At 46.0% G+C, this 12,456-nt stretch overlaps 1 protein-coding gene across 3 annotated transcripts in view; it reads right to left on the reverse strand.

The window, feature by feature from the left end:
* Positions 1-12,456, reverse strand: part of ASTN2 (astrotactin 2) — an 869,558-nt gene that overhangs the window by 332,268 nt on the left and 524,834 nt on the right. The gene's annotated exons all lie outside the window — the stretch shown is intronic.

Here is a 12,456-nt window from a genome sequence, read left to right on the forward strand (position 1 = left end):
TAGAACAGTGTTTGGCAGATAGTAAGCACTTAACAAATGCCAACATTATTATTATTAACAAATACCTTTATTCTTATTATTATTATTTTATTTTTAATGGTATTTGTTAAGCACTATGTGCCGGCCAGTGTTCTGAGAGCTGGGGTAGATAAAAGCTAATCGAGTTGGACACAATCCATTCCCCACATGGGGCTAATAGTCTTGATCCCCATTTTACAGATGACATAAACTGAGGCCTAGAGAAGTGAAGTGACTTGCCCAAGGTCACACAGCACACAGGTGGCAGAGCCAGGACTAGAACCCAGGTCCTTCTGACTCCCGGACCCGGGCTCTACCCAGTAGGCCACACTGCTTTCCTCATTATTAGAGGGATGATGGTCAATGAGAGTGTGTTCCTAAAGTAACTATTGTGGTATTTGTTAAGAGCTTTAAGACAAGCCCTGTGCTAAGCTCTGGAGTAGATCCAGGAAAATCAGGTTGGACACGGTCCGTATCCCACTTGGAGCTCATAGTCTGCACAGGGGTTCCCTCCGCTAAACCAACCAACTACAGGGCATCTCTTTGAACCGGGATTAGCTTGAGGCTGAGGGAAAAGCAGTTTCAACCTCTTCTTGCAGGAAATGTTGAAAGGGGGAGAGCGATAAACTCCAGGGTCAGTCAAGGTCAAGCCCACTGCTGCGGGGATCCAAAGCAAGATGGTTCCTCAGTCTGGCTCTTAGCTGCCTGGGCCTCTCCCTCTCCCCCTCCTCCCACTCCCTCCATCTCCATTAAAGAATATGTGTGCATGTTTCAGATCCATTAATAAACAGCCAACAGTATTCAATAGCTGCTTACCCCTTGGTTCAGCAAAATTAGCATTTAAATTGAGGTATTTCGGGGAGGTAAATCACAAGAGCTCAGAGCTGTACCAGTTCCTACCAACAATGTCTGGGAACTTTCCTGGTGGGGGGCTTAAGGTTGGGAGAGGAGTGGAAGGGTAATTTGGGAAGACATCTCTGAGGTGTGTGCCAGAATGCCTGCTTATTCTCAGGACAACAAAAATTTCCGAAGGGGGAGTCCAAACCCCAAATCCAAGTAGAAATATCTCTGCCTTGGGGGCCCATCCTCAACTCTTGTTGGAACTGGTTACTCACATGCCTGAGGATGAGGAATGAAAGGACATCTGCACAGAGAAGCAGCGTGGCTCAGTGGAAAGAGCACGGGCTTTGGAGTCAGAGGTCATGGGTTCGAATCCCGGCTCTGCCGCTTGTCAGCTGTGTGACTGTGGGCAAGTCACTTAACTTCTCTGTGCCTCAGTTACCTCATCTGTAAAATGGGGATTAAGACTGTGAGCCCCACGTGGGACAACCTGATTCCCCTGTGTCTACCCCAGCGCTTAGAACAGTGCTCTGCACATAGTAAGCGCTTAACAAATACCAACATTATTATTATTATTATTCTCCAGCTCCATCCCAAGGAAATGGCTTTAAGCTTTCCTCTCTCTAGTCTCCCTCTTCACCTGCCCGCTTCCCCATCTTTCCCTAAAGTTCTGGGTGCACTTTTCTGTACCCTCATCAATGCCACCAAGGGCCTGAAGCAAGTAGCTTCAGCTATCAACCACCCTAACATGCAGCCAAATTGGCTGCCTCCTTCTCAATCCATCAATGGTTTTTATTGAGTGCTTTCTGTGTGCAGAGCAATGTACTAAGTGCTTGGGAGAGTACAATGCAGTAGAATTGGTAGACAAAATCCCTGCCTCCAAGAAGCTTACAGGGTATAGAGAGGGACAGACATTAAAATAAATTGCAGATAGGGGAAGTGGTAGAATGTAAGGATATTTACAAAATGAGGCTGGGGCAGGGGGGCGGGGCAGGGGGTTTAGATCAAAAGGCTTAAGGGCTACAGACCTGAGTGCATAGGTCATGAAGGGAAGAGGGGAGGGAGAAAAGGGTGGGGAAATGAGAGGTAAATTAGGGAAGGACTTTTGGAGGAGGTATGATTTTAATACGGTGGCCATGTTTCTTAGTTTTCCATCACCACACACTACACACACAATATGTAGAGAAGCAGCATGGGGTAGTGGATATTGCACGGGTCTGAGAGTAAGAAGGCCATGGGTTCTAGTCCCAGGTCCACCACTTGTCTACTGTGTGACCTTGGGCAAGTCGCTTCACTTCTCTGGGCCTCAGTTACCTCATCTGTAAAATAGGGGTTGTGACTGTGAGCCCCATGTGGGACAGGGACTGTGTCCAACCCAATTTGCTTGTATCCACCCCAGCACTTAGCAGAGTGCCTGGCACAGACTAAGCACATAACAAATACCAGGATAAATATTATTATTATTTTGTGCTGATGCCACTGCATACCACATAACATAATGATGTTACATGCATCTTCTGTCTGGAAATGTTTTCCCATTGCCACAGCTGCCCCCAACAAAGCCCCTAAGCCACTCAAGTCTGAGACCTTGACTCATGTGCAATAGGAGGTAACTTCCTTTCTGCCTCTGATCTTACAGCGGACCTGTTTAGGCCCATCCCTTCTTTGTGTTCTGATATGGAATCAGATAGTTTTATGGCAGTTCTGTATTTTGGGCAGTGAGATTCCATATCTAGTGTCTCTCGTTGTGGGGTCTTGCTCGCTACTTGGATGCTGCACCAGACTTCAAACTGATCTGCAAGGGGAATGCAAAAGCTCTGGAGCAAGTGGAGCTTCAGGAGTTCCCCCAGAAAACTTCTGGAAGGTGGTACAAAACCTTTACATTTCCAAAAAAGAACACCCCCGACTTCATCAACTTCCACTGCATGGACAGTGTAATCAATTGATCAGTGGGAATTATTGAGTGCTTACTGTGTGCAGAGCATTGTATTAAGCACTTGGGTGAGTACAATATGACAGAGTTGGTCCATAAGTTCCCTGCCCACAGCGAGCTTAATGTTACATGGGATGCTATGCACATTTCCTCGTCTGGTATATGGGAGGTCTGTTGGTGATCATATTTCCAGCTGCCACATTTCACATATTTGAGAAGGGCCGGGCAGCATCCATCTTTGGAAGGACCTCCATGGCTGCCATCTATAGGTGGTCTGGCATGGCTGGCTACCCAACTGGGCAGTACCCTGTAGTGATGGCTTATTTTGCTTACTGTCTTAAGTCAGCCCAGGGTCCCCGAGCCCTATGATGACTGCTGTTCCACTTTGGAGACAACCTTCCTGGACTATTAGGCTTTCCAAGGCCATCCTCTCTGCTGAATCTCTGCCTCTCTCCTTCCCCGGGGGGGTGCTCAGCATCTCTCGCTATAAAGTTATCTGCACAGTAATTGCGAGGTGTTGAAAACGATTCAGTCCATCATTGCTGGCGAAATGCCTCAGGCTCCGTCTTGGCAGCTCTCTGATCTGAGCAGCGGACTACTAATCATGCTGATACACTCCCTTGCTGCTGCAGCACTCAGAGGATCCAGCAGGCTCTCCCAGCAGTTTGGTCTTGTCCAGCCAAGCCCAGCCTAGGGAGACCCCCATCCCATAACCCAGTCAACCCGGGTGTACATCCAAGCCCCTCTCCCCAGATTAGATTTGCTGTGAAGCTTGACCCACTGGAAAAAGAAAACATCCCCCACAGAAATCCCTGAAAGTCTTCACAGCATTAAGGACTGTCGAGGAAGGGGATGGCTCCCTCCTTCTTTATATCCAGCAGACCTCTGCTCTCCCCATCTTCAAGTCCCTCCTAAATATCAAATCTCCTCCAGGAGGTCATCTCTCATTGTACTCTCCCACATGCTTAGTACAGTGCTCTGCACATCATAAGCACTCAGTAAATACGATGATTGATTCATTCATCTCTCCACCTTATTTCCCTCTCAACTGCTACTTGGGCACTTCTGTATCACTCAAGTACTTGGCTTCTCACACCCTGACATTGCATGAATGTATGTACCTTCCTACTCTATTTCTCCCTCCTACCTGTGATTTATTGTAATGTCTGTGGGGTAGGGGGCCCTCACATAGGGGGTGGAGGAGGGCCTGCAACCTTCTCTTTGGGGAAACCAGGTTGGATTCAGTGACCGCCATTCCCTGCCTAGGTTAGATGGTGTGACTGCAGTTTAAGCCTCCGCTTCTCTCAGTCAAGCATCTACTTAGGAATTCCCTGCTTCTCCCACCCCTAGAGCACTAATCTCCATATCCTTATACTCTGTCATTCACCTACCTGTAATTTTGATTTAATGCCTGTCCCCCATTATAACCTGTCAGCTCCTTGAGGGCAGAAATCATGACTCTATTATATTGTACTCTCCCAAGTGCTTAGGTAGAGTGCTGCACAAAGCTGACAATCAATACCATCGATTGATTGATGGTTAGAAATCACTGAAATCCAGGAGGGCCGTGACATGAGGCCACAGATTGTAAACTGGGGAGGGGTAGAAGAAGGCCCTTCTTCGAGGGAGGGGCACCAGTGACACTTTGAGACATCCTGGTGTTGAGTCTTGACCCTCTCCTTGGAGAGCACATCCAACAAGCAGCACACACCACTATGCGACAGTCATCTGAGGGTACCTCCACCTCATTAACCTAGATTAGGATCCTCATTTGGAAACCTAGACCGTCCAGAGAGGTCTGAACCTCAGTAAAACAGTAGGTCAGTATGATGTCTGAAAGGGAACCCATGAGTTCCCACCCATAACTGCTCTCTAAACTCTCTCCTAAGCTACAGAAAGCAAGGAGGGAGTGGTCCCTCATCTGATCTTCAACATGGAATTTACAGTATTTATTTTTAAAAGCCTATAAAGAGAAACTAGTGGGCTTCAAATCTTCTGTGTGTCCTATTCCCAACTGAATCATCAACACTTCAGACTTGGCTAGCCAGCTCAGGTTCCAGGTTCCTAAGTCACACAGCCTAGTGAATGGGGATGGTGCACTGCATGTCATCACCACTCAATGTAAAGTCTGCTGACAAAGGGAAATCCAGTACCATGACCAACCCCCTCTGCATTACAGACTCTGAATAACACAGCAAGCTGTAGTCATCTGCATCTTGCCTCAAAACTCCACATTCAGGTTGATGGTAAGTGGTTGATTTATGGCCTTGTTTCTCCTCAATTCCCTTTCTTTTGCCAGACACCTCAGACCACCCTTCCAAGAGGCAGGAATGGCTTCCAGGGCCCAGGGCTACTCTTCACCGCTGAGGTTTGCTGCAAGTGTGGACCCCGGTTCTGTGTCACAAATGACACTCAGCAGGCTGACTGATTTCAGCAAATGACGAGCAGCAGGGCCATATGTGGAGTTAGTGATACAGGGCAAGGGAGCCCTAAGTGGAGCCCAAAGCAACATGCAGGAGACCAAGAAAAGGATAGAAGACCACAGAATGGGCAGAAAACAAAGTTTACCTTAGAGGAGCCACTGGACTCCTTTTTCCTCCCCAGTAGTCACCCTACTAGCCAGTGCACATGTACACTCACACATACAAATAGTTAATAGAGAATAGGCCTTAGAGTCAGAAGGACCTGGGTTCCAATCCCCGCTTCACTACTTGTCTGCTCTGCGACCTTGGGCAAGTCACTTAACTTCTCTGTGTCTCAGTTACCTCATCTGTAAAATAGAGATTATGACTGTGAGCCCTCTATAGGTCAGGGACCTTGTACAACCTGATTATCTAGCCCAACGCTTAACACAGTGCCTGGCACATAGTAAGTGCTTAACAAATATCATTAAAAAAATACACACATAAACGCAGCCTAAGAAGGAAAATGAGATACTAGGGAGTAAGCTAGGACACATCTTACTGGCATGAGCTGGTGTCCCTGGGTAGTCTCCCCAGCTTCACTCCTCAGTCCCCAAGACTGAGGCTGTGGTTCAACTGAGACCTCTAGACCCATAACAAGAGCTCTCTCACCAATAATGCAGAAAGTGCTGATCGCAAAGTCAAGAGACCAGTTCAGTACAGATACCATTCCTATGGAACAACCAACTGCACAATTCATCTCTGATCAGAGAACATATTCCCTTCAGCTCCAAGTCCCTCTCTGCTCTACTATAAGTCCCCTGGTCCAAGGGGACTAGCAGGCTGGAATATACTGTAACGCTTCTGAAGACTGGACATTTCCCCCAAATCTCCCTATTGGCCAGATGGGAAAACTGAGATCTTGGGTGCTAGGTCACTGCTGGTTTCCCAGCAAGTCAGTGGCAAACCCAGGACTACTGAAAGGCTACTCAGATCTCTTAGCTCCTATTTCTAAGATGATACAGCACAGGATTATGCTTCCTCAGAGGGCCAGCTGAAAAACCTTTAGTGGAGGAAAAAACACATTCACCATTACTAGTCCCCCAGGTACTGCTTCTTTCTTGGCCCTGGCATCTCCAGCAGGACATCTGCTGCTATTTAACACATGATTCAGTGATGGTGACAAAAGCCATATCATGTGAGCACCAGAATTCACCTGTGGCAAAATGTGCATGGGCTGAAGAGTCCTCTTCCATCTCTACCCAAAGTCATTTGCAGGAAGAGGGATTCCCAAAGATAAGTAGGTCTCCTCTTCCCCAACTGCAATAAACTACACGTATCTGTTGCACTTGAGCAGGCAGCATGCTCTGATTTTTTTCTCTCCCATCTCCTCCCTGCTGTTCTACTCCCCAGATCCCTTGGGTCCTGAAGCAAAAGGCTCCTAGTGGTCCCAAGGAGATGTGTCTTCCAACAAAGTGGTGCATGAACTATATAGTTTTTAAACCATTTGAGCTGCATCAGCTGATAGCCAGGGGCATTATTATGGAAGCTGGGCATTCACAAATGGCACCAAGAGGATAAGACATCTGTGAGAGTGGATTGCTGGCCAGGTGTTGGCCCATCTTCTAATGGACATCAGCACATTGGCTAATGTCCTTCCCTAAGGAGAACAGAAGGTTGATGGATTTGGACCAAACCCTTCTGACTCTGACCGATGCACACGACCCTATTAGTTGGGTTGAATATGGCTGATTCCCTCTTTCTAAACTGCAGGTGCATAAGGGAATCCTGGGAGAAATACAATAGTGAGCACAAGTCAAGGAGCAGACTCTATTTTGGGGGCATCTTTTTTGCCATTTTGGCCTAGTCCCAAAGCTGGTGACCCTTCCTCCTTGCTAGTTTGAAGATGGTTATTGAGGGACAGCTTTGGCTAGAGTAGAAACCATGCCAGGGACAAGCTCAGAGAGCAAAACCCAGATATTAAATCAACTAAGACCAAAACCAATTGGCAACATAAATATATTCAGAACTTTAAAGATGACACGCGTCTCCTGTTAATGGTTTCGGAATGGAAAAATGATCTCTTTAAAATGAAGAAAAAAATTAAAACACGTTGTTGACCTTCAAAACACAGCAACGGAGTGAGCTTGTGTTGGGAGACTTGGAGGCCGGCCAATTCTGCTGTGAATTCTGGGCTCACACAATATCTCTGAAGGTCTCTCCTTTTCCCTTTTGTCTTCCCTACTTTCCCCTCTGGGCTCCTTGGTCTTCTCATATAGCAAACTCTAATGAGCTTTGGAAAATAAGAAATTCACTGCAGTTGGAGGGAAATCTAATAGAAATTGCTTTATCTCCTTTCTATTAGTCATTAGCATTAGGGAAAGAAAACACCCAAAGGCAGTGGAAAGACTGCAGGATTAGCACTGATTTTCTACACTGCCCCACTAATGAATAGTTGTCTATGTACCGAGCACTATGGTTCTCTCTCCTGACATCACTGGACACTGAAGGCCATATTTCTAAGGACTCTCACCATGTAAACTTCTCTTACTACAGTGACAAGTGTTAATTGATGGGCTCGGCCTAGCAGGGCATAGTACACTGAGCTGGAGGGTCAGAAAACCTGGGGTCAATCAGTCAATCGTATTTACTGAGCACTTACTGTGTGCAGAGCACTGTACTGAGTGCTTGGGAGAGTACAATATAACAAGAAACAGACACATTTCCTGTTCATAATGAGCTCACAGTCTAGAGGGGGAGACAGACCTTAATAGAAATAAATAAAAAAACAGATATGTACAAAAGTGCTGTGGGGCTGGGTGGGGGAACGAACAAAGGGAGCAGCAAGTCAGGGAGCCGTAGAAGGGAGTGGGAGAAGAGGAGAGGGGGACTTGGACAGTGAAGGCCTCTTGAAGGAGATGTGGCTTCAATAGGCTTTGAAGGGTTGGAGATTAATTGTCTGCTGGATATGAAGATGGAGGACACTCTGGTCCTATTTCGGGCTCTGCCTACAATCAGCTGGGTGGCCTTGGACAAGTTACTTAACCTCCCTGAATCCCCATCTGCAAAATGTAATCCTGCTTCACTTCTCACCCAACAGGGTTTATGGGAAGATAGATGAGATGAAAAAGTGGTGTGAACTCTTGGAACACTGGGATCTGCATAATTCCAATAGGTGACATCTATGTCTTTGTATTCCTCTATACTGGACCAGGATTCTCAGGGACAACTGGACAGTCCCCTGCCCATTTCCTTCATAATAGTAATAAAAGTGGTATCTTTAAGCATTTATTAAGCACTGGAGTGGTACAAGATAATCAGGTCTGTCCTAATCCCAGGCTCACAGTCTGGGCCCTTTTGGATGTCCTGGCTTAGTGGAAAGAGTACAGGCTTGGGAATCAGAGGACGTGAGTTCTAATCCTGGCTCTACCACTTGTCTGCTGTGGGATCTTGGGCAAGTCACTTAACTTCTTTGTGCCTCAGTTATCTCATCTGTAAAATGGGGATTAAGACTGTGAGCCCCATGTGGGATAACCTGATTAGCTTCTATCTAACCCAGCACTTAGAACAGTGCTTGGCACATAGTAAGTGCTTAGCAAATACTATAATCATTACTATTATTATTAGTTCCCAGCAAGCAAAGAGTACATTTTCTATAAAAGGGCTGGAAGACTAAAGATAGTAGCCCCACTCAATTCCTCCAAGACTAGTGACTCTCTGTGGCATCCCAGCAGCATTGTCTAGTGAATCAGGGGACCTGGGTTCTAATCCTGGCTCTGCTAATTGTTTGCTATGTGACCTTGGACAAATCACTTAACTTCCCCCTCTCTAGAGTGTAAGCTCGTTATGGAAAGGGAATGTGTCTGTTGTTGTACTGTACTTTCCCAAGCTTAGTTCAGTGTTCTGCATGCAATAAGCACTCAATAAATATGACTGAATGAACAAATTCTCTGTGCCTCAGTTCTCCTGTTTGCCTTCCTACTTAGACTGTGAACCCCATGGGGAACAGGGACTATTTCCAACCTAATTAACTTGTATCTACTCCAGAACTTAGAACAGTATTTGACACATAATAAGTGCTTAATAAATACCGTAAGAAAACAAACAACAAAAAATCCAGCTCTTTGATAATCACCCCTGGCCCACAGCCCTTATTATGTAATCTATCTGCAATTTATTTCAATGTCCCCACTAGTCTGTAAACTCCCTGTGGCCAGGGATTATCTATAATTACTCTTTAATACTATACTCGCCCAAGAAATTACTACACTGTTCTGCACACAAAACACTCTCAATAAATACCACTGATTAACAAGTATTGTATCCCTTTTAACATATGAGGAAACGGAAGCTCAGATACGTTAGGTAACTTGTCCAAGGCCACACAGCAAGTGGCTGAGCTGAGGTTAGGACCCAGGTCCCCTGAATCCCAGGCCTGTATACTTTACAGCAGGCCACTTGGCTAGGATGCCACTGAGGTACTAGTCCTGAAGGAATTGAGTAGTGTTATTAACTTTAATCTTTAAACCCTTCTACGATGCTGGTTAGTCTTGGTCCAGTTTTCTGAAAGCATATAGTTAAAAAAATATGCTATTTGCTTGCTGGGAAGTAGGGTTGGTGGACATCTGGGAGGGCAAGGGAGACTAGATTGACAAAAACTGGAGTCTCTTTGCTCATGCAATTAATCAATCAATCATATTTATTGAGCATTTTCAGTATGCAGAGCACTGTATTAAGTGCTTGGGAGAGTACAACATAAAAGAGTTGGTAGACACGTTCCCTGCCCACAGTGAGCAGTGTAGAGATAACTACAAATAACTGAAGATGACATTTAGAGGTAAGTCATGCCCTTCTCACAGGATCTTGTCTATTAACTCTATTGGACTCTCCCAAGTGCTTAGTACAGTGCTTCAAACACAGTGCTCAGTAACTCCTAATGACTTACTGTTCGCCAAGGCTTGGCTAGATTAACACAAAGCTGAAAGGCTAAAAGAGAGGTGACTATGTGTCTTAAGAAAGAAAACCTGAGAGGTAAATTCCTTATGGAAAGAGAAGGAGGAGGAAGGACCTTCTGTTCTCTATCTTTAGGGAATGACAAATACAAGGAGATAGGATTAATCCAGGAGTGTGCTTAAACCTTAAGAAGAAATTTCTCCCTGCAAGGAACAATGAATGTAGTCCTCTCTGTAGATATCTGACATATTTTGCTTGATTGAGGCACGAGGGATTCTTCCCTGGGTCAGGGGAATGGGCCAGATGACCTCTAAAGTTCCCTTTTAATTCTATGACTGTACGGATTCAGTGATGGGATTTGTTAAGCACTTAGAAGTTTTCTAGCACTATTCTAAGCACTGGGATAGATACTTAATCAGTTCAGGCACAAGTCCCTGTTCCACATGAGGTTCACAGTGCCCATTTTACAGCTGAGACAACTGAGGCATGGAGAAGTTAAGTGATTAGTCCAAGGTCACCCTGCAGGCTTTACTCTCAGGCCCGGGCTCATTAGGCCAGATTGCTTCTCTTCCCTCCTCAAGTTCTCTTAGCAGGTTTCTAAAAAGAATTCTCTTTGCTTAGCAAATCCTGAGTCATCATAGGACCTTGGTGGTTGGAGGGGGATGCACAGTGTCACCCATTTTAGAGGTCAGTAAACTGAGGCACAGAGAAGAAAATCAATTCCTCTGTAGTCCTTCACTAGGCTGTTGGTTGAGCTAGGAATTGCACCCAGGTTTCCACTCAATGTTCCTTTCCTCAGACTCTGGCTAGTCCTTCACTAGGCTGTTAGCTGAGCTAGGAATTGCACCCAGGTTTCCACTCAATGTTCCTTTCCTCAGACTCTGGCCTTCCCTGACTAAGCCCTCTTTTCCTTGTCCTGTTCTTCAGCTCCTTTCAGCATCACCCTGATATGCTCCCTTTATTCATCCTCCCTCCTAGCCCCAAAGCACTTATATACATATCTGTAATTTATTTACTTACATTAATGTCTATCTCTCTCTCTAGACTGTAAGCTCATTGTGAGCAGGGAATGTGTCTGCTATATTATGCTCTCCCAAGCTAAGTACCCAGTAAGCACTCAGTAAATATGATTGGCTGGCTGACTCTGCAGCCTCCACCAGAGTTTCCTGCAGCACCCATAGTCTACTGTACATAGTTCAGCCACGGGGCAGGAACATCAGGCCCCAGTGCTAGCTTGGGCAGAGACTGTCCCGTGTCCTCTGCCTCCCCCATCTTTAGGCTCAGTGTCCCCAGAATGAGCCACACCTGGCAGAGCTCAGAGGGCCCCAGAGGGGAGAAAGTTGTCTATGTGTACATGCTGTCTGCTCAGGGTCCTTCCTTCTTTGATTTTGGGCAGATGAAGTGGTTAGTTCTCCTGGAGCTCACCCTGTCTGCACCCAGCCTCCCAGGAAAGTAGCCTGAACCCAGAATGCCTCCTTGGCTCTGTCAGCCATCCAGACCATATAGTTTATTAGCTAAAATTTGTGACCACATCTGCAGATCTTCCATTTTTTTTTCTTTTTGGTTTATGTAAAGTTAATTACAGAAACTATACACTGCTCTTGTCCCCAAGTCAGTGATGAAGGGGTAGGCTGAACCTCTCAGCCTCAGTGATCTGAGGTTGGGGAGACAGCAGAGACAGCAGAGCCCTGGTTCTCCCTCTGTCATAGGCATGGGCCCAACGGTTCCCTCTGCGATTCTGCTGGTAGTGGAGGCCTGCCTCTGAAAAAGAGGCTACCTCTGAGGTTGCTGAACAATGGCAAAGGGTCCTCTGTCTGCTGACTGACATTCCCCCACACCCTCAAAGTAGCTGGGAGAGCCTAGGAGTCTCAGAGCCCTGATTCCTTGGCTTGAGGGGACTACTCCCATGGGGTCTATGTGGCTTTCAGGGTCTGGTGGGAAAGTTTGGTGCTGCAATTACAGGAGAAGGAGCCAAGTGAGTGAAGCTACACATCCTAGGCTGTAGGGTACATGCTCAAGTCTTACGCACTTAATGTACCTATCTGTAATTTATGTTTTTATATTAGAATCTGTTCCGCCTCCTTGGACTGTAGGCTTGTTGTGAGCAGGGAATGTGTCTGTTTATTGTTATATTGTACTCTCCCAAGCACTCAGTGCAGTGCTTGGCACAAAATAAGCACTCAATAAATACAATTGGAAGACAGTGCTTGGCACATAATAAGCGCTTAACAAATATCATCATCATCATAAAAAACAATTGAATGAACAAATCTCAAACTTTTTCAGTGGAAAAGAGCCTAGTGGAGAGAG

The sequence above is a fragment of the Ornithorhynchus anatinus genome, chromosome 4 (genome assembly GCF_004115215.2).
Source record: "Ornithorhynchus anatinus isolate Pmale09 chromosome 4, mOrnAna1.pri.v4, whole genome shotgun sequence".
In the NCBI taxonomy this organism is placed as follows: Eukaryota; Metazoa; Chordata; class Mammalia; order Monotremata; family Ornithorhynchidae; genus Ornithorhynchus; species Ornithorhynchus anatinus.